Source organism: Poecilia reticulata, chromosome 10, assembly GCF_904066995.2.
Source record: "Poecilia reticulata chromosome 10, P_reticulata-male-v2, whole genome shotgun sequence".
NCBI lineage: Eukaryota > Metazoa > Chordata > Actinopteri > Cyprinodontiformes > Poeciliidae > Poecilia > Poecilia reticulata.
The window spans coordinates 12,595,725-12,620,592 of NC_088839.1; the positions used below are offsets into that span (position 1 = coordinate 12,595,725).

At 39.8% G+C, this 24,868-nt stretch overlaps 2 long non-coding RNA genes across 2 annotated transcripts; one reads left to right on the plus strand and one right to left on the minus strand.

Annotated features, from left to right (window-relative positions):
* Positions 1-12,152, minus strand: LOC103471120 (uncharacterized). Its single transcript, XR_014089285.1, has 3 exons — positions 11,983-12,152; positions 2,042-2,107; positions 1-226 (listed from the first exon to the last, which is right to left on the minus strand). It is a non-coding gene; the product is annotated as an uncharacterized LOC103471120 (long non-coding RNA).
* Positions 4,290-23,498, plus strand: LOC103471119 (uncharacterized). Its single transcript, XR_014089284.1, has 3 exons — positions 4,290-5,386; positions 22,100-22,423; positions 22,532-23,498. It is a non-coding gene; the product is annotated as an uncharacterized LOC103471119 (long non-coding RNA).
* Positions 23,499-24,868: the final 1,370 nt, after the last annotated feature.

Sequence of the window (24,868 nt, forward strand, 5' to 3'; positions counted from 1 at the left end):
TTAAAACTTATCATTTTATTTCAGCAGTATGATAGTACACTGACATCATTACTTTAAAGCACACGCAGAATATGTAGATACAAATACATTAAAAACTATTCAAAAAATATGACAACAGCTCAAGAGCAGATTGGTCAAGGAAGCATAAACAGGAAAAAAAAGTCAAGTGGTCCAGTTTCGCTTGATTTTAGCAGGAACAGTGGTTCATCGGGCATCTGAAGAGCTGCTGCAGACAATGGAAAAGTTTCAGTCAGGTGTGGAGACTGCAACAGGTGGACACCCCCCCCAGCAGAGATCATCTGTTCAGGGAAGAACTCCCACACGCACACACACAACCACAACCACACATACAAATCATAACAGTCTTGGTTTCTTTTAGAAAATCAAGAAACTTGTTTCTGCACCTCCTGATAATCAGACAAACCAGTCTGGGTTTGGCAGATGCCTAACTGCATTTTGTCAAGTGTAAATTTTAGCAAAAAGCATATTATGGTCCAGTGCTGTTTTTCAGAAGCTGGGCTCGGCCCTTTGATTCCAGAAAAATGCCTGAGCATCGGAGTACAACATAAGGTCCATAAGGTCATGGATTAGTAAGTCTGGCATGAAAGAACTTGCCTGGTCTGCACAGAGTGTCGACCTTATTCTGAGAGAATCAGACTCTTTCAGTCCTAGATTGTCCAACACCAGTGTCTGACCTCACAAATATGGTTTGAGGAGAACGGTCACAATTCCTATAAACACTCCAGTCATAGAAAATTGACCACATATTGAAGAGATTTTGGGACAACCTAACCCAACCCAACAATTCATTTCGTGCCCAGCTGAACATATGATACAGTTATGCTTCTCTTCCAGATGAAGGTTTGTATTTATATATTGCATATATATTTTACTGCACAGCGCTTTCAGTGGTTGTCAAGGCGACAAGAAGGCATTCATAAAATGTGAATAAAATCAGTTAAATGTGTTGCTTGATGTTTCCATGCGAGTTACTCTGAACAGTTTGATCACAAGCTTCAATTGAATCTGTACAGTTTAAGAACGTGGGTTTAAAAACATACTGGAGAAATAAAACAAAAAGTTCGCTAAATTAGCAATGTTCTGCTTAGATAATAAATCTTGTGATTGGCTGTATATATCATAGTGAAATAATAACTCGGCTCAACTCACAGGAAGTCTGTGCCGGAGTGATATTTATTTTAAAACTCTTTTGGGCAGCATCCTCTGGGTGTGCAGCCACCAGACAATGACTGCATGCGGATGCAGCAACTATAAAACGAGAGCAATAGGTTTTTATCGCCGCCTCCTCCCCCAGCTTTGCTCGCTGTCTGGCACGGCCCGAGCTGCACGCGCATGCAGACTTTCATAACACAATGTGGACTTTCGCATTAAACCTAGTGATGCAGAACCTTCCCGAGAGGTCGTGTGCAGGTCTGGACACATTTATTTGTGCTTAGGATGTAACCGGTGTAAAAACAATCAGTAAAAACAGATTTATTTCTCTGATTTACTGCTTCCCCACCGCCGGCCTTCGGAGTCATCTTTCACCCACTCAGGCACAGATATTATAACCAATAGTTTCTCTTGATGAGTCATGAAGCCGAATGTGCCAACAGCTGCAAAAAATGTGTGAAATGCCCTTAACAATAAGTAAGATAATTAACTGTAATCAAATTAACTCTTTCTTTTTTTTTTTTAAAGTTTTGTAAGTCATGCAGAGCAGGACAGCAGATCTAGTCATCGATATCTGCTTCCTGCAGATTGCAGATGCAACCTTGATGCAAAACAGCTGATTGTTCTTTACCAGGCTTTTGCCTAAGTTGCTGGCATGTTGAAGAGGTAATTATTGATTATTGATTCAACCTTGTTGGAGCAGGGATGCATCTGAAATCTAAAGGACAGTAGATATTGAGAACTGGGGTTGGAGTCCCTTGGCTTAGAGCAACACATGCAAATATTAACAACCTACTATTTCAAAACAGACAGTTATGTTTGCTGCTGTTTTTTCAGCCGGAGAACAGCCGTGTTTATGTGTAGTTACCTTGGCCCAGGCTGTGAGCTGCATCCATCCACCAGATCCACTGGGACTCGTCAGTCTGCTGCAGCTCTGTCAAGAAGAAAATAAACTTTTCTATGTTGCATCAGACTATCAGTTGCGTCAACAGTGTCAAATATGGCGTCGCGAGCGTGGCTCGTGATCAGGTGATTTGATACTTTGGTGCGACTGGCAGGCTTAAGCGAGGCAATTACTCAGATAGATTAAAAGTGGCTTATTTGATTTATTCTGAAATTTGACATAATCCACATTTTTATTATCAATAGAGAAAAGGTTCCATTTTTTCAGCTTTTGATATAAAGTGGGTGGTATTTTTGCTTTTGGTTGATAAATGTTTATTACTTAGGCCTAAGAACACCCAACGCAAAATTGAATTGCTAACGTACTGCCATGTGTCACCATTGGCGGACTACACGGCATGCATTTTGATTTTATGAATTTCTTACTTCATCAGATTTGATATCTGACTTGGATTTGAAATGAAATACCTGGACATGAGAAAATAACTTCTCATTTGAAATCCCGTTTTCTTAGACATATCAGATTTTTTTTTTTCTTAAATTAGATTTTTAATCACATTCATTCTTCTCGAGCTTTAAAACTTTACACCAGAATACATACATGTCCTCATTTGCATAAACAATTGAACTCGCCAAGCTATCCTCCTACTTATTACCGAACCACTGAGCTGTGCGGTTGTATCTGAGTGCTGGTTGTAGATAACGTGAACTCACTCGGGGCCCCTTAGGCAGCTAGAACTAAGCTCAGATGAACCCTGTCAGCTCCATTACCTGCAGATTTGAAATGACCTAATGACCTTTGAATGTGCAGGAAAAAAAAAGGCCAAATGCAGCATTTCACCACAAACCCTCTAAAGAATGGCAAAGGTTGCCTTTAGACATGTGCGGGGGGGAAGAAAAGCAGGTCAGCAGAGGTAATGCCGTTATAGATGAAACTATTAGGAGTCGAAGCATGCATTCGCGCAAATTATTTTCATCTCGAAACTTATTTTTCTAGGTCATTTCAAAATCAGTTTTATCAAGTCGGAGATGAGGCTAGAAAGCAGGGAGCTCTCTCGAATCAATATGCTATAGGTCAGTCGGGAACCTTGTATCTTTACAATCGATACTTGCACATCAAAGAGGTATGCCACTGTACACGCTTAACAAGTGCAAAAAGGGTGAACCCTGGAGGATCAGCCCAATAAGTAGGTCAAAAAAACACTCCAATTGGGTCAAATGATGATATGCTTTTGGAGAAGTTTCCTCTCAGAAATGCGGCGCATGCGTCTGTGTGTGTGTGTGTGTGTGTGCGTGCGTGCACTTGCATGTGTTCATTTACATCTCTCTGTTTTAAAGCCCCGTTATATCACTATTGATTGAAACAAAGCTCCAGCTGCACCTCTGCAAGGAAACCACGCGTGGTGAATAAAATCCTTTACTTAGCACCATTCAGCATTTCTTCACAGTAATCCATGTGTAAATTAATCTACTCAGCTAAGTAAGTGCTGTATTAGGAACCTGAATGTGTCTTTGCTAGCCATGCGAGTCAACATAATTGATGCAACAGCAGTAATTTCATTGCCCATAAAGAAGCACCTTGTTCTGCCTGATGTACAAGATGGCCATGAGGAGACGGCGAGTTTCAGAAAATGTTGAATGTGATTTGACTCTCGGACACCCAAACAGCTGATCATCAGGGACCGATAGGGCGTAATCACAGTGAAATCTTATCGGAGCGCTGCGTGCTGCAGATACTTTTGGCCTCCTCCGTTATCTGCAAACGGTGCATTTGTGCCCCTGCGCCTGGTGTCTGTGCACCCTGGGCAAGGAGATAATTTCACTCCCCTTTCAGGATTTGCAGGCACAAGTTTTAGTCCTGTGTAGGCGTACATGTTAACATTTGAACCCGGATTGTAACCGAGGGCTTTGAGGCCTGAGGGACAGAGCGAGATAAGGACGCTCTCGAATAAGCCGAGATACGCCGGCTCCCGTTGAAGGCCTCGGCATCGATCAGCTCATTTCAAATGCTGGATGTGAATAATAATCGAACGGCGCCTCAAAACGTCGCAGGCGCGTCTAAATGGATTAGATTGTCAGCAAAATGTAAATTTCTTTTATTAAATTCAAAGAGTGAAAGTCATGTAGATTTATAAAACAAAAAGTGGGGGGTTTTTTCAGGGGATTTTTTTTAGGTTTCATGATTATGGCTTATTGCTAAGAAATTATTTGAAAAGGACCAATAAAAAACAAAACATTTTTTTATGCACATTTTTTTTCTTACTGTGCAGCACATGGAATACACACTTGATCTTTGGATGAATTACATTTTTCACATCTGTGAATAACAATTTCAACGTTGATACACAAAAAATACAAAGGATTTTTAGAACTATGTTATTGTTTAAATGTTTTTCATCCTCTGTCTTTTTCCACACATAGTGCTTCTTCAACACTGCCAAAGGTTAATTGCATTTATGCTCAGGAAAAAGTATCAAGTTGCCATGGGATTTATAAAGCCCTCGCTACTTGTGGGCACAGACAGTGCTCGAAGGGCTGGACAGAGCGGTTATAAACATATAAATCAAAAAGGTTTTACCGGAATAATATTTGTTAAATCGGGCTGACAGAGTGTTCAGACAAGTCATTCACACCAATCTGACCGCTGGAACATTTGTGCAGGCCGTGTTTATTCGCCCTGAGCACATTGCGCAAGTGTTCGTGCGTCTCCGTTCAACTCTGACTGAAATCAGGATCCGACAGAAATTCTCCTTGATTGCCTCGTTTGAATAAAGTCCCTCACTCGCCTGCATACGTTCAACTTTGACCAGCAAAAATTAAAAAAATAAATAAACAGAGACAAATGAAGCACAACTGTGTGTGTTAGCAGTGGCGCACAAAAAAAAGTGGGTATGCGCTGTATGAAACGCGTAGGTACACTGCTCTAGAGGGGGCGCCAAAGCGACGTGGGGAATTTTTTTCAAGTCGGCATTTTGTGTATTTAACAGCTGTTTGAGCATGAAATGATCAGTAAATAGAGGAACGGCACTGATTAGGCGCCCCAATACTTTACCCCCTCTCTTCTGCTCCTTCACCACCCCTCTTGTGTGCTGCCCCTCCCCACACATACATGTACACGTAGCTTGGGCGCGCGCCTCTTCGAGAACACACTGAGGCGAGTTTTGGTCGTGCACTCGACAACAGGGAGCTAAAGATGGGGCGGCAGAAAAAAAACAACTCCGGGGCGCATAACAGAATAAGGAAGGAGGGGGAGGGATAAAGATATTGGAGAGATGAAGAAAAGCTTTTCAAAGTGGTTGACAGACAGTAGGTAAGTAATGTTAGAGTATGAACAGGAGGGTTGTAAATATTCAGGTTATCTTAAGCTAGCTAGCCTAAAATGACAGGTGGCTGTTGTCTTGTTAGGGTTGCTATTCGTCCCAGATCTCATTTTCAAGAGGGACCTGGGCAGAAGTCTGCATCACGCAGCAACCTGATTACAAAATAAAACTAATTGATACATATGCAGAAGTATGTCTTTTTGGCACCTTTAAAGTGTGTTTAATGTAATATGTAGGCATATTTTTAAGAACCTATAAAGTATGAATTTTTAAGTGCCTTAATAATCTTTTACTATTTATTAAAATTGCATACAATAAAAAAAAATGATAATCATGATGTAATTTTTAAGAAAGTACCCAATCCATTTTCAGATGTGTGATGTAAAACCTGATAATCAACGGCATTAGTTCCAGTTCACACTCCAGACCAGATGGTGGCGGTATTGTACACTTTCATTTATTTAAAAAACGCCACAAAGAGAAGAAATCGGACATTAAGCGCAAATCAGACATGCGCTTAACGTCCGATTTGCCATAACTATTTATTGAATTCATAGTCGCCAGCTGGGGTCGCAACAGGGGTGGCAAGGCTCTCATTTGATCCGCCCCTGTTTATGACAGGTGTTTATGACGGTGTCATGTCAGTCTTATTCACCCACCTTCAAATAAAGTGTTACCGATTGGGTTTATGTAGCATTTGATTTTTAACAAAATATTTATACCTGTATTTCATAAAAATAATGTTTGACTTTTGGCATTTATTTTGAAGTATGTTGGTCCTCTTTACAACTATGATTTTCATGTTCAAAAGCAATTTTTTTTATGTTCCATCTTATAGTAATAACTTAACAAAATTGTTTATTTGACTTCAAAGACTAGAGTCAAGACTGCTTTACATTTAATTTATACGTTGAAAATTTGTATAGTAAAATGCAATAAATTAGTTGTGATGTATGAAGATAAATATTAGCAAGCTCAAGAATATGTTTAGCTCTTAATATATAATAGCAAAGGTTAGTTATAAAAAATAGATGACATGTTAATTTATGGTCTTAAATTGCAAAATAAAGTCTGCAAATTGATTGCAGAATGGTTTCATTTTTACATCACTTTGCATGAGCTACTTTCAAACTAAGTGTTTTGGGTTCTACAACTACATTTTCTGTGGACTTAGAATTAAATTTTGTTTCAAAATTATGTTAATATATTAAATAAATTAACTTTAATATATTTTACACTATAATTAACATATGGTATGTTGGTACAGACTTCAATGGTTTGGATGACAACAGTATTTGGAAATCCATCATTCCATCCATTTTCTGCCGCTTATCCGGGGGTCGGAAGCTGTTTTTAAACGGCATTCGTTTTTAAACGAATGCCGTTTAAAAACAGCTTCAGAAGGGAGCCCCAGACTTTCCTCTCCCCAGCCACTTCTTCCAGCTCCTCCAGAGGAACCCCAAAGCGTTCCCAGGCCAGCTGAGAGACATAATCCCTCCAGCGTGTCTTGGGTCTTTCCCGAGGCCTCCTCCCGTATTGGAAATGTCCAAGATTTTTAAAAAAAGTTTGTGAATAAATCACCAAATACAGAGTAAAAGGGAGATAATTTCAGTTTTGGGTTAACAACAAATTGTTAAATTTAACATAAAAACTGTTAAATTATGCAAAATATTTTGATGAAATTAGATTAAATGTTTTTTTCACAGAATTTCCGTCAGAAGTTTCCCGTAATTTAACAGTATTTTATTTCTATTTTTTCCATAAAAAACAGGGAAATGTCCTGGTAATTTTCTGCCAATACATTTTCTTGTTTTTTACGGAATTTCAGCAGAATTTTTCCGTAATTTAACTGTTTTTCTTCTGTAATTTAACATATACAAACTGTTAAATTATGGCCCACTACCACCACCACTTCAGGCGACATTTCCCATATTCTCAAACTCAAAGCTTGACATGTATGGGGCAACGTGAGAGTTCATCTATTAAACTGACTGACTACATAAACTAAATGCTGGATCATAGACATTTTTAATAAGCGTATTTGTGAGCATGCCTCTTTTTATTAAATTGAAATTAATTTTAGATTTTTGTATAACTTTTTTCAGGTTAACTTAGAAAGTGACTTGTTATTATTACAGGTTAGTTTTCTAAACTACAAAAAAGTAACTGTTAGGGAAGCTCAAAAATGAAAATTTAACTGATATTGATATCCAATAGTAATACTGTTATGCCAGATTTACCAATACTTTATTTTGTCCATTTTTTTATATGATTACTCGATTAATCGTAAGAATAATCGATAGATTATGCGATTACTAAAATATTTGTTTACAATAGCCCTGATAATATAAATAAAATAGCATTTATAGGTGGCTCGGGGGATTAACGTCTCTTCTTCGTCCCCCTCTTTCTGCAGCCAGACCTCCTCCCCCTTCTTGCAATTCGCTGTCCGTCCGCCCCCCAGCACTCAACGGTACGCAAGATCGCCCCCACCCTCTTCGACCCCTCACATCTACCTATGCATTGAGGGGGGGCTAGTGTACCATGAGTGGTACACTAGGCCCCCCCGATGTCTTTCCTTCGCCCCCCTTTTTCTGCAGTCAGACCTCCTCCCCTTTCTTGCAATTCGCTGTCCGTCCGCTCCCCCCACCCCAGCACTCAACGGTACGCTAGATCGCCCCCACCCTCTTCGACCCCTCACATCTACCTATACATTGAGGGGGGGCTAGTGTACCACTCATGGTACACTAGGCCCCCCCAATGTCTTTCCTTCACCCCCCTCCTTCTACAGCAGGAGCTCCTCCCCCTTCTTGCAATACGCCATCCGTCCACCCCACTCCCAATGGTACGCTAGATCGCCCCCACCCTCTTTGACCCCTCACATCTACCTCTACATTGAGGGGGGGGGGGGGGGGGGGGCTAGTGTACCACTCATGGTACACTAGCCCCCCTCTCCTTCGTTCCCTCCTTCTTCACTTCCCCCACCCCCCACCTCTCTAACGATATGTCAGCCCCCACCTTCTCTCGTTCTTCTTCGAAACCCTTCTAGCCCCCCCAGTCCGCCACCGTTCTGTCGGCCCCCCTTTCTGACTCTTCGGTACACTCTACCCACATTGCTCTGAGTGTAACAGCGGATGGCTAAAGGTTTCCGGTATTCTCAGATTAAAAACTTGTAAGCACTCTTCAGGCCATAATCATCCGCTCCGGTAGGTTGCGAAGTTCTGCTGAGGAAACGCATCCAGTTTTGACTCTTCTGACAAGGTGTCCATCCGTTGGTGAGAAAATATCCTGAAAACACCAATTAGGCATGAGGACCCTGAGGTCTGTCGTGAGACGGAGACAGGTCCTGACTCAGACAACTGTCCAGACACAGAAACTGATACTGACTCGGAGATCTGTCCAGACTCGAGGCAGGTCCTGATTCTGAGACAGGTCCTGACTCGGAGGCAGGCCCTAACTCTGAAACAGGGCCTGACTCTGAGACAGGTCCTGACTCTGAGACAGGTCCTGACTCAGACATCTGTCCAGACTCTGAGACAGGTCCTGACTAGGAGGCTGGGCCAAACTCTGAGACAGGTCCTGACTCACACATCAGTCCAGACTCTGAGACAGGTCTTGACTCAGAGGCAGGTCCTAACTCTGAGGCAGGTCCAGACTCGAGGCAGGTCCAGACTCAGACATCTGTCCAGACTCAGACATCTGTCCAGACTCTGAGACAGGTCCGGACTCGTAGGCAGGCCCTGACTCTGAGACAGGTCCTAACTCAGAGACAGGTCCAGACTCAGACATCTGTCCAGACTCTGAGACAGGTCCTGACTCACACATCAGTCCAGACTCTGAGACAGGTCTTGACTCTGAGACAGGTCCTAACTCTGAGGCAGGTCCAGACTCGAGGCAGGTCCTGACTCTGAGACAGGTCCTAACTCAGAGACAGGTCCTGACTCAGACATCTGTCCAGACCCTGAGACAGGTCCTGACTCAGACATCTGTCCAGACTCTGAGACAGGTCCAGACTCTGAGACAGGTCCTGACTCTGAGGCAGGTCCTGACTCTGAGGCAGGTCCTGTCTCAGAGGTCTGTCCTGACACTGAGGCAGGTCCTGTCTCAGAGGTCTGTCCTGACTTTGAGGCAGGTTCTGACTCAGAGACAGGTCCTGACTCTGAGACAGGTCCTGACTCCGACGCAGGTCCTGACTCTGACGCAGGTCCAGACTCTGAGACAGGTCCTGACTCGGAGGCAGGTCCCGTCTCAGAGGTCTGTACTGACACCGTGGCAGGTCCTGACTCAGAGACAGGACCTGTCTCTGAGGCAGGTCCTGACTCTGAGGCAGGTCCCGTCTCAGAGGTCTGTCCTGACACCGAGGCAGGTCCTGACTCAGAGACAGGTCCTAACTCTGAGACAGGTCCTGACTCTGACGCAGGTCCCGTCGCAGAGGTCTGTCCTGACTCTGAGGCAGGTCCCATCTCAGAGGTCTGTCCTGACTCTGAGGCAGGTCTCGTCTCAGATGTCTGTCCTGACTCTGAGGCAGGTTCTGACTCAGAGACAGGTCCTAACTCTGAGACAGGTCCTGACTCCGACGCAGGTCCTGACTCTGACGCAGGTCCCGTAGCAGAGGTCTGTCCTGACTCTGACGCAGGGCCCGTGACAGAGGTCTGTACTGACTCTGAAGCAGGTCCCATCTCAGAGGTCTGTCCTGACTCTGAGGCAGGTCTCGTCTCAGATGTCTGTCCTGACCCTGAGACGGGACCTGACTCGGAGACAAGTCCTGACTCTGAGATGTGTCCTAACTCTGGGACAGGTCCTGACTCAGAGACCGGCTCTGACTCCTCCGAGTCAGTACCAGCCTCTGAGTTGACCAAATTTAGAGGCCCAGCTAAGCGTGGACTAAACACGTTTGGTCCACTCTTGGTGGGTTCTTGCCTCTCTTCTTTGTCGGAATCGTCTCCACAACATGCAGCCTTTTTGATGAGCCCCCATGCCTTATGAAGAAAGGTGTCTCGGAGATTGATTTTCCTCGGTCGTGCCAGGGTTCTTGTAAAGCACTCCACAACCTTGTAAATGACTATTGGGTTGCTGCTTTTTATCATCTTGAAGAGTAACTCTCTAACCATATCTTCATTGCCCCAGAGAAGTTGCAAGATATCTTGGCAGACTTTTTTTTCCATTTTATCATAAAAGACAAAATCTATGTGCTTGACTTTTCTCCAGATTTTTCTAGCAAGCTTTCTCTGGACACGTTTGAGGTGCTTCAATTTGTAATCCGCACAGCTAGATCTGCTACTAGACTGGTAAATCAATCTCCAAACAATATTTTCCACCATAACTCTCCTTTCATCTTCTGTTCCACGTCTGAAACCCATTCTGTTTGCGTCCCTCAAAAATTGTTCAGGGTCCATGGTTGCCTGAGTATAATCCTCACTCAAGCAGTTTTCATCTGCGTACAAGTCCTCGTTAGGAAAAAAAGTCTTTCTGAACTTTTTTTTTGTTGATGTTAACATTTTCTTTGGAGGAACAGGATTCTCCAGGTGCTTTTTGAATTTTTCCACAATGACTTGGTGTCCTTCTGGGTAATCAAGTAATGCAATTAAATGCAGTTCATTGGCAAAGTGGAATGCATCTCTCGCAATACTGTGGAAAATCCTTTCACCAAGCTCTTCTGACACCTCCGAGAGTATGTCCACATTTATATCTCCAGTTTCTCTCAAAAGCAAAATCAAAATTTGACTATGCTGATCCTCAAAGTTTGGTCTGACAAGATGCAGAGTTGGTCCATCTGCAGCCTTTTCAATCACTTCCCACAGAAGTTCACTGAGAAAGTATCTCTTTCTGTAATCTGGGCTTCTTTGACCTGGATGAACTTTGTTGGAAAATGTTTTTTTCACTTTCGTCCAAAAAGAAACCTTAGGCTTCACATCCATTTCCCTCTGTGGGCTTTCGTCATTCATCTTTATTGTGCTGAGCTAAAACGTCCAAATGAATCTTGCGTTGGCTGACTTGTTAACTGTTTTGTGGTAACTGATCAGAGAATTAACTGATCAGTTGGTGATGTCATGGGCTCTTATGACATCATAAAGTCATCCTCAGAAGGGCCTCATGACACAGACATCATTTGAAGTCATGCTGATGACATCATTGTCAGAAGCATGGCAACTGTTGCTAAGGGTAAAAGTAGCACAAAGTGAGCAGGCGTTATGAAAAAAAAAATCTGCGGCACTAAATACATCATTCCCGGAACACAAAAGTCTTAAGTTTAATTCGTAGCACTTGGTTACCAGTAAACACACCCATCTCTTAGCAACAGGCTAGCAACAAAACTTCTTATTGATCAAAAAACATATTTCTTCTGCTCTTTTTAAATACACTTATTTTATACTTAAGAATTGTGTAGTTGGTGAATTTTGTAGAAAAGTTCATTCTTTTTGTCATTAGTTTTAAATATTTTATAAAACATTCAACACAAAAGTAAAAATCTCGATTTATACTTCGTTGCAGTTGGTTACCCGTAGAAAACGCTTATCTCTTAAAACCAAATTAGTAGCAAGTTTTATAGTTTATAAAACATAAGCTCTTTCGAAATAATGCTTACCTTATTAGATACAAGACATTTACCGTTGCCAAATTTTTCAAAAGTAAAAATCTGATTTTCACTTTGTGGCACTTGGTTACCAGTAAACACACCCATCTCTTAGCAACAGGTTAGCAACAAATATTGTTATTGCTCAAAAAACATAAGATTTCTTCTGCTCTTTTGAAATAGCCCTACTACTCATCTTACACTATTTAACAAGAACTGTGCAGTTGCTGAATTTTGCATAAAAGTGTTGTTGTTTGTTTTTAGTGGTAAATATATTGTATAACCGACATTCAACACAAAAGTAAAAATCTGATTTGTACTTCGTTGCAGTTCGTTACCTTTAGAAAACACTCATCTCTTAACATCAAATTAATTATAGGTGTAGAGCAGTGCTTCCCAACCCTGGTCCTCAAGGCACACTGACCTGCATGTTTTAGATGCTCCCCTGCATCAACAGCACACATGATTGCAATTGATGGCTGATTAACAGGGTTTTGCTGAATTGCAATCATCTGAATGGTGTGTGTTGAAGCAGGGGAACATCTAAAACATCAAAGGTCAGTGTGCCTTGAGGACCAGGGTTGGGAAACACTGATGTAGAGCAATAGGTGCCTTATATGCATTGCATGGAAGCATTGAAAAACAGTGTAAACATTGGTGTTTATGCTATGACAAAGATGGACTTTGTTTATTACAGGTTACTTCTGAAAGTGCTTGATTTCACTCAATTTTATTTTGGGGTATCTGAGTAATAATGCTGTACTCAAATGCAGATTTTTAAATAAAATAAATAAATAAGTAAAATGATAAGATTATTTTGATTCCCCAATAAAATGTCAGGCTGCAGTGATTTGATCTCGCAATTAAACTATAATAAATAACCAGTAGGTGAAACATGACAAACTATGGCTCAGTTCACCCAGGTGAAAAAAAAGTATACTTCAGTATCTTTCAAACATACTTAAATTTGTGAAAGTACACTTTAAGTATACTAAGTAATAAGTGTACTATAAGTATATCTGAAGTATACTAAAAGTATACTTGTACCAATTTCGAAATTAGAACTTTAAACACACTTAAACATAATTGTACCAAAATACACTTTTAATATATGAAATAAAAGTATGCTTTAAGTGAACAAAATATATATATTTGCCCAAGTGTAAATATACACTTTCTCAAGTATATTTAAAATATATTTTGTGTATATTTAAAAATATATGCTCAAAATATAATTTTTTAAAATTCACTTAACACTACTTTAGATTATTAATTTCTGTATGTTTTAAATTACATCTCGGTGTAAATTTTAGGCTAATAAAGTATGCCTTAATTTTCTTTAGTTAACCAGGTGAACCCCATTGAGATCCAGACAGTGGCGCAAAAAGTGGGTATGCAGAGTATGCAACGCATAGGGGCGCAGCACCAGAGGGGGCGCCAAAACCCCGTCTGGAGGGGGCGGCGCGCCGATGATTGTTTTCCCATACACTTCGGCGCGTGTAACGCTCCTTCACCTCACGCACATAATGAGGTAAATTTACCCTTCACGTATCGTCGCCTCTGGGGGAGGGGGGGGGGGGGGGGGGGAGGAGCGTCGCTCCTTCACCCTGACGATCCTTCCCTGGGGGGGTTGGGGGGTGGGGGTTGGGTGGTGGGGGGCGCCGATCTATGTTTTCGCATCCACCTGAATAATGTGTAGTTGCGCCACTGCCCATAAGCCACTGAATTGTCTCCCGTATTGAACCGATACCAGGCGCAATTTATTCCGCATTTCTATTAGGGGTGTAGCGATACAATAATTTCACGATACGATATACGATATTCTGGTCACAATACAATATGTATCGCGATATTTGTTGAGCTATACAATTCTATACGATTCAGTGCATTTTTACGATTTTCTGAAAGATTTTAGAAGGACAGAGTGATTTCAGTGACATTTTGTGTTCCATAGCCTTGAATTATTTAACTGAAAACTGATTAAAAGCACCAAATACACAATACCTGACTCTGATTGGACAGTCTTAACAGTCTGCAGCTGGACAAAATGAATCAAAGATGCAGTGAGATAATTAGTTTCTGTCATTTAATTCATGTGGATTTTACATAAAACTCAAAAGTTTAAATGGTAATCCAGGAGCAGAGTGGGGAGATTATCAGCCTCTGTAGACTCTCAATATGCAAATGATTGCACTTATGTTTTTTCTTTTGGACACTGTGACTGCATTTTGGAGTAAAAATCCGGCCACAAATGCAGTCTTTTCTACCTTGGCTCCCGGAGTTAGCTGTGGCTGTAAGCTGCTTTCTTCTAACTGCTAAAGTAGTGGCTCCGCCTCACCCCGTAGTGATCGACTCCCTGCAGCGCCGCTATTCCTCTGCTTGCATCTCTGAGTAGCTGCCTTTCAGACTGCCAGGATCTCAACGTTCTCTCAGTCTCTGATACTCTTTGTCTGTTGCTAGTAAGAATGATCGATCAGCCATTGTTATCATGGAAATCCTCACTGCGCCGCGGATTCCGGCTGGGGTTTTTTCCGCTTCGTCTTCCTGCTCAAAACACAGCGCCGCTGCGCGCCCGCTGCGGATGTTATCAACCCATGTTCATTCTTCAGGTAATCCTTTATATACAGAACAGAAACAGCGAAGCTAAAAACTAATTATGAAGTGAATGCTACCAGTCGAAATTTGCATTAATTTTGCGATCTCACTGCTTTTGCAGCTGCTCGGTTCGCGCCGCTACTCATTTCCGCTTCTCCGTTTCGCTTCTCTTTCACGGTTATTTGCGCAACTTTTACTTCGTTTCTCAGCAACAAAATACAGCCCATCGTTATTTATTGAAGATTTTACATTTTCAAAAAAAAAAGGAATCTAATGTTTTGTTTCGTACGTTTGGAAGCTCATTCCCTCTCACATAATCGGAAAAACCGGGGAATGGCGGCGCTTTTGACATTTCTGACATTTGGAAAAATATGGTTTACTAATTTTAGCATAACTCCGGTTATACTTGGCCTATTAACACAATTTAAAAACTGGTGTGTAGTTTATAATGTGCACTTTAAGCTCAAGTTGAAAGTGAGACTGTGGGAGGCGGAGTCTTGCTGCTACGCCATAACAAACTAAATGTTATGGCTTTGGACCCCTATAGTTTAACGAATGATACTCGCGGATGAAAAATCGATACTTTCCTAGGGCGGAAAATATCGATATATATCGCCTAATCGATTTATTTATACAGCCCTAATTTCTATACATGTCTGATAGACACACCTGTCACACAGATCCTAACAATGATGACCAAAACAAAACAGAAATTATTTTTATTCTTGTGTCATGTATTGAGTATATAAAGGTTTTCTGGCTTTAAAATCTGATGGTATTTATCCTCTAAGCAGCATCAAGACCAAGCGCAAATAAAGATGTTTTTGTTACTGGAGGTATTTCACAGTAAAAACAAATTTCACATTGATGACAGATTGCTTCTCAGAGTAACACAGTGATTTATAACAAATGAGTTAATTTCACAATGTTTAACAACAAATTTTTATTTATTTATTTGCTTTACAGAAGTAATTTATTAGGGCCAGATGGTGACAGAGGGTGAAGCGTTCTGGGGTTAGTAGCATCACTGGCATCTTCTCCACAGAGACTTATACAAATTTAATGACAATTCATCATAGTGAAGCAAAAAAAAAAATTTAATGTATAAATTATAAACGCAGATACAATTGCATCTATGCAACCAAAACCTATGGTGGTATAAAAAAATCGTAGCACTGTTTCCTTTATTTTTGGATTGTGACATTTTCTTGGTATCCATTTGCTCTTAGAAGTGTTTATGCTCACACATGGCTGCTTTTAGCACACACACACACACACACACACACACGGACACGCGCACACACACACACACACACACACCTTCAAAATCGATCAATCACAACCCTCACACATTCGGAGCAGGCAGGAAGGATAGACTTTCAAAATGAAGGGTTTGAGCCTGATCCAGAGCAGATAAAAAAAAATCCAATAAATTGAGGCTTAGGATTTCCAGCAGCTATGTGTGCAGGTATGTATCATTATTGGGCCACTGACCACTGAAGGTTTGCTATATGCCAAAGTGTATCATGCTGAAATGTCAGCTGGTCGCTGTAGCTCCAGGACTTGTGCTTTTCAAGCCTCTGTGGCAGCTAAGCATTCCTTTGTCATGGTGCATCTATATATCCGTGCAGCTACAGCAACACATGGCCAATAGCATGTGGCCCTCATGCCAGAAGAGATTTTATAATTAGGGTATCCAGACAAAAAATGTGGATTTACCAGCACCTGACATATGGCTGGCAGTGTTACCTGTTAGAGTTGGAGAAGCTGTAATGGACTCCCATCGCTCCTGAAGCTGCCCTGCAGGCTGTCTTCTTGCTTTTTTTAGTCCTTCTCCCAGCTTGTTTTAGCTTGTTAAACCTTTGCAAAAAGTAGACACTATCGAGTGAAATATCAACGCCTTACAGCGTGGTAGCTCTTAAACTCATCTGCAATGAAGAACAAGAACAATTCGGTTTGTTAATGTGTGGTGATGGCTGTGCACGGTGGCATCTTGAAGCACCATATTAGAAAAAATAAAAGGTCTCAGACGGAACAGACAGAGTAATAAGTGATTCCCTGACAGTCTGGGATGATCATTATCCAGCAGTGTTTGATTGGCACTTTAAAATGTTTTGTGCAAGATAGAAATATAGGTATGGCACTTTCCAATGCACCTTAACAATCTACTTCATGAGGACCTGAGAATAACCTTCCTCCTCTGCAGGATTGTTAAGTTTGTTGAAACTCTCTGTCACTCCTAAAGGCTGCTGAGGGCTGAAGAATGTGTCATTTAAATGAGTATATTTTTAGCCAAATGCGCCCACACCTCTGTGGGTTATAAACTGGCTCTGGACACTGAGGTGAGCAGCCGGTGCCCACAGCGGCGCTCAGGGGAGCCACTGATTCCTTAAACCTACCGAAAGATAACTGGAAATTAACATATTGAGTTAATTACCCTAATCAGTCAGCACTCATTTATCAACCCGCATGTCTAAATTGCTTCCTGTCAAGGTAAATTGATTTTAATTGCACTTTGACCTTCTATGCAATTCTTTTATGTCCAAGTTCTTATTGCTTCACATGACCTAAGTGCGACATGTCGGCGTAGTGCAACCTGACGGCGTTATTAGGCTGATTTTCATAACAGATAAAAGCCTAATATCTATCTTGGGTTCCCCATATTAAAATGTTCAGCTTAGGATCTCCTCAAAGTTTTGAGTTAATTTGAGGAGATAATTAGTTTTTGACAAAGCGCTCTGCGTACATGTGCAGCTCCCCACCTGCTCAGCGGTGACTCTCTGTCCCTGGACGCTTCTCCTTTGCTCGCTCTTGTTCCAGGACATGGTCTGGAGAGGAAGGATAATTAGTTCAGGAAGAGTTTGCTGCTTTTGAGAAAGTGCTTCTCGGCTTTAGACGATTTGTCCTTTAAACGTCAACAACCTCAGCGCTGTGCAAAAGTCTTCAGTCATTGGCATCTTTGTGAATAAAAGCTTCATCCTGACTGATTTTTGAAAAAATAAATGCACCCACCTTTGGAACTTTACTGAATGCTGAGGTGTTGTGATCAATAAAAGTAGCTTATTTTGAGTGGCCTGTTCCCTGCGAGAGTGGGAAAAATTAGCAGGTGAAATATTAGCACTTATAGTTGTTTTTATTTTTAAACTTTCAGTCAATTTACAGAAACACTCCGATTTATGTTTGGTAAACCTAGAAAAAGCGTTTCTCTGCGCTAAAGCTGAAACGTGGTACATCATAAGTTTCTATTAAAAACTTTAAAAATAAAGTAGTTTTGTATTTTTTAAAGGACATGGACCTTGCTTGTAAAAATGAGATTTTGTGTCATCAGAGGGTAAAGAAAGCCGCGTCAGCAGCCAGTTCCAATTTCTTCTGGTGAATTTTATTGTTTAACATTGTTTTTGTTTTCTCTGACGTCCATCTCGAGAAGACAAAATCTTACTGATTTTATGCAAAACTGGCAATGCGCCTGCACTTCAACCATGAGAGAACAGGTCACACCAAACGATAAAGTCTGAAGAAAGAAGTAGGAATAAGATTATTAATCTAATTTACAAACTCATCTACATAGTTAAAATATTTTATGCAGGGCAACTCAAAAGGTTTCTTTAAAGAAGACAAACAATGCAATACAAAAACACCCCCATCCACTTGGTAGTGCCCAGTGATGCAATCAGTGACGTCATATATCCATTTAAACAGGAAGTGATGGGGTTGAGGTCCCTAAGTGTGGTAATGCTGCTTTCATATTCTTGTCTATTCTTTTAGTCAGTCAAGTAGAGTGATATTTTTTTTTAGATTATTTTGTTTCATTGTGAATACATTTTATGTTATCTGATCTTTATCAGGATATAAAATTATTTAGTTCTATCATAAGTGTCTTTGATAAATATGATGGATTCCCTAATATGCTTCAATGTTTTTCTTTCCTTTTTTGCCTCTTTTTAAGTCAATTTAAGATTAATCTTTTTGTTTGTTTATGTCTCTTGTGACTGATGTATGAATTAATCTGGCATGAGGAAGTTCTCAATGCTCTGTTGACTTGTAAACAGCATCTGCAGGCACTTTATTACACGAAGCCAGTCACCAAAACACAAATTTCCCAAGATTTTAATTCAGTCAATGAAAACTCCCAAATGTAAAAGTTTCAGCTACAATAAATAGTGTTTTAAAGAAGATTTTCAAATTATCAAACTTACCATATGTAGATGAAAAGGATAAAGTGTTTTTAAGCACTGTGTCAGGTTGTTGCTGGACCTATTTCCTGATTATTAAAAATATAATCAAATACAGCAGTGCACATTTTTACAGAAAGATGTTTAATATATTTAATATTTGTCTATACCTGATTTTCCTTTGGCACTGTTATGAATTTAAACACATCTGTGTTGTTTTATTATTATTTTTCAAATTTGAATAAGATTTTCTCTGGCTAAAAGCACTTTGCACTTAAATGTTACAACTCTCCTCAAAACCAGTCTGACTTTTTGGAAATAATGTACATGATTGTTTGATTGTTGATTATCATTTTCTGGTGGAACTATTATCCATAAAAACATTCATAATGTCATGAACAGGAAAACAACTCAATTAAACTCACATAAACAGAAAAAAAAGATATTTACTAGATGGGCTCATCAGATGATTTCAGAAACATAGTTGAAGACACACAAAGCCTTCAATAAAAAATAAAAAATTGTATAAAGGTAAATATAGAAATGTTTTTTTTTTGTTTTGAAACATCATCATGTCATTTATTCACCAATGACGGACTGCGGCTTCGAAATGCATATTTTGTAACCATTTAAACCCAAAACCTTTTCAGGTCTTGCTTGACACATTATCTCTAGTTATTTGACACCAAAGTGACAATGTCCCTTTGAAATTCAGGAACTTTAAAGAAGATATTTAGAATCAGATGATTTTTACTTTTATTCAAGGACACGAGTAGAACTGAGTCATCTGGTGAATGAAAGCCTTTTTTTTGTTCTCTTCTGACAGACACTTTCCGCTATCTTGTTCACCCTCTTGATTTTTAAAAAGGAAATCAACGGGAGCCGTCTTTCACATGAGAACAAACCGTTGAGATAATCCGCCAATGAAAATGGCCTTATCTGCATTTGTTATTCTCAGGAAATCTTAATGAGTTGTGCATGGGGTTATCAGTGAAGTTCTGTAGGGCTCGGCAGATGAAAGCATTCTGGAGCTAAAAAAATTAAGAAAAATTATTTTACAGAGAGAACGAGACGCTGTTTCAACTACAGCGGGCTTGGACTGCGTTAGACAGCTCTTTGTAAAGGTTTTCATTTCTGGCAAAACTTCATCTACTTTTAAAATGTATGGATGTGGAAAAAATTGAGCTAAAACTGAATATCTGTGATATTGATCTTTTTTGTGGTGATAGAAAAAAGGATAGAAAACAACCCATGTTACAAGTAGCCATATAAATATACGGACCATGCGATGATTTTAAATTGCACATTTTGGTACGTCTTTGGAAGAATAAAGAAAGGTGTTGTGCTGTTGGAAGAAATATTACAAAACACAAAATCCAGGTAAACAAATTTAAGATTTTGTGGATTTTCTCTCATTTACAAATGGTCAAAATTTTAAACTACACTCAAATTCATATGTCAAAACTATCAAAATTGTAACTATAATAAAGGATTTGTTGTAATTCTGGCTGATTTGGTCCTCTGGGTAGAATTTGTTGCAGTTATTTAAATATATTGGGTTAGTGTGATAGACTCAGCTTTGAAACATTTACATTCCTTCAATAGTCCGCATATTAAAACAAAAGCAAAGGTTTAAGGAACAGAACACTACTTTGTTGTGTTTCTGAAACCTTTTTTTTTTTTTTTTCACGTTTGGCAGGAAAGAATATTCTCCAGAAATAGGCCACTATCATCAGGGAGTTCCTATGAAGAACTACACATAGAGTTTCTCCATAAATGGCAGGTGATAAAGCCGAATTGGCTAAATGGCGGCTTTTTCTGTTGACAAGGATCCTTTTTGTCGAGTGCAGCACTCACAGGTTTATTTAAAAGCCGTGCTAATAAGAGTCTATCGCTCCGACTATCCATTACCTCCAGTCGGTTACAAAGAAGCTCACTGCACCATTGTTTGAATTTAAGTAAACAAGCCACCCTGGCAGAGGGATGCAGGTAAATGAGGTAAAAACACACTTGCTAATCTGTTCTCCAAAAGGCATTTATTAAAAAAAGTTGTCGGAGAACCCCCGAAAAGTGCTTTCCCTTTCCAGATACACACTTCCACAAGCACAGAAATAAATGCCTGCGCGTGATCTCATGTGCACAATCAGAGACTTTGAGGTAGAACTGCTCAGCTCCCACATCATTACAGTTATTTTCTGTGAGCACTTTGATTGCGTTAATTACAGTTAATTGGCTGCCTCATTCAGTTGATCCATCATTACTGGTTATTTGTTTGTAACTGTATTCAAAGTTCTTTCTGAAGTTACCATGCCGCACCGAGGTTGTCGAATAAGAAAAAAATAAAATAAAACGGCAGAAAGTTTCTACATTGATACGGCAGCAATGAATCTAAACCGCAATTTGCAAAAGTATAAATATCTATTGAACTTTTTTATTTTATTTTTTTTGCAATTCATCCCTTTGCAGCTTCAGTGTATTTATTTGGGATTTTTTTTGTAACAGCCCAGCACAAACACAGAGCACAATGAAGTTTTGGATAGAGGTCAGATATGATAGAGGTCAGATATGACTTAAAATGAACTTTTGGGCAGAACATTATACATGGCAAAAAACTAACTCTGCACAACATCTCCACTGTAAAGCAGGATGGTGGCAGCATCATGCTGTGAAGAATTTTTTTTTGTTAGCAGAGAGGAATAAGATGGTTAGAGTGAGCTAATTGATAGAAAAGTTGTTAGAGGCTGCAAAAGTCTTGAGATTGGGCCTGGAGGTTCACCTTCCAGCAGGACAACGATCCAGCCTGAGCTTCTGTTGCCTGGTTCAGATGAAAATAAATATGTTTGAGCATACGTTTGAATACACTCAAATCTAATAATCTGTGACAAGACTTGAAAATTCCTCCCCAAATTGTCCCCACCCCGACCATTTTGGACAATGGGCAAAGAAATCAGACAATTAATATGCAAAATCTGTAGAGACCTGCGCCTGTAGGAGCAGTAAAAGGACGAATCAGCAAAGGATGGACGTACATTTGAGTTGCAAAAAAATTAAAAGATTGTATTGTCCTTCCATTTCACAGTAACCCACTACTTTGTGTTGGTTTATAACATTAAATCCCCTAAAGGCATTGTTGCTTGTAGTTATAATTTGATAAAAAAAAAGAAAAAAAAAACGTTCAAGGAGTATAAATAATTTAACAAAACACTGCATATAAGAATTACTGGATTATTGAAAGAGAAATTTCCACATTAACCATGTGGCATTATAAAGTAATGAATTGGCTACAAAAAGAAAAATGTTCCCTTTTTTCTTTTCTTGCCGTGCACTGACATGTTTTTTTTTCCTTTTCCCTTTTTGTGCAGAAACATTACGGTGAGCTCAGGAAGATTACTTGCTAAAATTTGCAAATACTCAGCCCGTACCGTCGGTGGAAAATCTGACTGATGATAAGCAGTGCAAACTCCCAAACACATTCTTCCTCTGAGGTATGTTAAAAGATAGCTGGATATATTAGCAAAGCGAAGCTCCAGGTGACACCAAGATAGAGTCCTTTACCCAGTTTCACTCATTCGGTTAGCTAACATTTCCCCGAGGCAGATCAGTTCAACCAACTATAAAACTGAGCCCCAGCTCACCGATTTCCACATGCTGGTCCAAATAGCAAGCAGAGAAAAAGAAGAAGAAAAGTTAAGTTTGGGAACCGTTTTTGTCTGCAACGACAAGTTGCAAATGTGTAAACATTCCATTATTACACATTTATTCATATTTAAACGCTGAGCTTTTCTTTACATTAGAGGCTGTATTCAACGAGGTTTTCCATGGCGAGTCCTTGGTTGGTGTTCTCCTCAGCGTCGACCTGGGTAAGCCGCAGTCTTTTGAAAACGGGCCATCTTCAGACGATTGGAAGACCTCTTCCACCGGCGAAGGCGCAGACCTCCACCGACAAACACCTCCTCATTCCGGATGAATGATCTGCGCTCCTGCCTGCCTGACTCCCTCCATCAAACCTGGCCAGCACTCATAATAAATGATAGCGCGGGACAATGCCCTATTTTCACGACAGAGTCATCTGTCATGCCAGCCCAGACAAAGCCCCAGAGTTTCATCATTTTCACACACTGCTTGCAGTGAAGTAACAAAAAAAGAAAAGAGAGAGGGGGTTGGGGGGAAAGAGAAAAATCCAGCTTCATCTGTTCAGCAATGGCTGTGGGATGCCTTGAAAACATACTCGGTGTGTTTACTAAATCAGACACATTTTATCTCAAGGGCTCTACATGGATTTATGTGATCTGCTTTGGTGTTCAATCTTTCGTCTGATGCAACTGTCCATATCTTAGTTTTTCTTATTTACGAGTAAATCTGCTCCTTTTCCTGGTCGACATCTTATTTCATGGCTGTTACATTCAGTTTCATGCATTAGTCAGTTAATTAAATCCTCATTTAAATATTTTAGGGAGACGTTTGATGCTTAGTGTCAATTTGCGGGTCTATCGGGTCACCTCCTCTGATCTGCCACAGCAGAAGAGGCCCTGTGGTCTTGTAATTGTACACTAGAGACAACCTTGACGTACGCTCTCTCATCTCTGGCCATTCTGTTATAGCGGTGGACACGGCTTCTTTTTCATAGGCATCCAAAATCAACAACAGGATGTGTCCGTGAACTAGTTTTAGATTTCAAAGCCTGTAAATAAACTTCTGCAGAGGAATAACATATCACTGTTGTGAAGGTTGATGGGCCTTTGCAATAAATTTGGAAACTTATCAGTCAAGAGTTTGATTTTTTTAAGGTATTATTAAGCATTTTAACAATGATTTTTTTTATTTAGAGCTTGCATGAAAATGACAAATTGACAGAAAAAATACAAAAACTGATTCCTACAAAAAAGGAAATTGGTTTAAAATATAAAATTAATGATTGCTTAAAATATCCATTCCTTTCAAGTCAGTAACTAGATGCACTTTTGGCTACAATCACAGTCTGTGTGCACAAGTCTCTGTCAGGTTCGTACATCTCCGGACTGGCTCTGAACAGAAACTCTCAAGACCTGATGCAAATTCTATGTGGGATGGAGGTCTGAGCTTTGACTAGGCCGCTGGTTCTTCATTAATGAAGTGCGTCAAACCACTGCAGCTGATTTGAACAGTTTCTACAACGGTCCTTTCAGGGGCAGCAATGTGCCTGAGCTGCTGCTAGAGTTCTGCAAACCCCATTTCCTTACTGAAGCGAAATGTGGCTTTGTATTTTTAAACTGATCTGCAAAAAGAAACAAAAACATCAGCAACCTTTTTGAAGAAGATTTCAAGCATGACCATAAATTTAAATGTCATTTTTTGTTTTGTTTTTAATGATAAATCAAAAAGAACACACACGTTAGATGATGGGGTAGTTTTTGACCAAAGTCAATGTTTTTTCTCCGTCACTATTTCATACTGCAGAAGTTTTCCTTCATTAGTGATGGACACATTTTCTTTGACTCTCTCAGAAATCGAATTTATAACTATTTTCCGTGAAACTTTGTTTCAGTAATTCAGATGTTTTTTTAGGGGTCATATCTGTCACTTTTCATAATATTAAGTTTAAAATATTTTGAAAATGATAGAACAGAAACAACCTTTATTGTCCCACAATGGGGGAGATTCAGGTGTAACATCATAACCAGGTGTAAAAGTTCAGACACAAAAAAATATTGTGCAATGAAATAAAAATTATTTATTAATTCCAATCTAATACTTTATGAAATTTCACAATTATTATTGTTTATCATAATTCATAAAAAAAAGGCTAAATGTCAAAAATAATACACTTGTAAAGCACCTGGTACAAAGTAGTTTACCTACTAAAATGAAAATAGCAAGGAGCTAAACAATAAAAGTTAAAACAATCATTTACATTTTAAAACAAAAAAAAGGCTTGTTTAAAGTATTTCACTGCTATATATTTGTACGAGGGAAAATTTTAGATTACTTTCTAGATGACCAATAATGTTACTTTTGCTAACCTGATGCGTTATTAAAACTTAAGGAATAGGAGAAAAATGACAACAAAAATGGCTTCTAGTGCTCTGTAAGCAACATCACACACACAAACGGCGACGTCATCGTCCAGTGCAACAAGACGACGCTGATTTTAC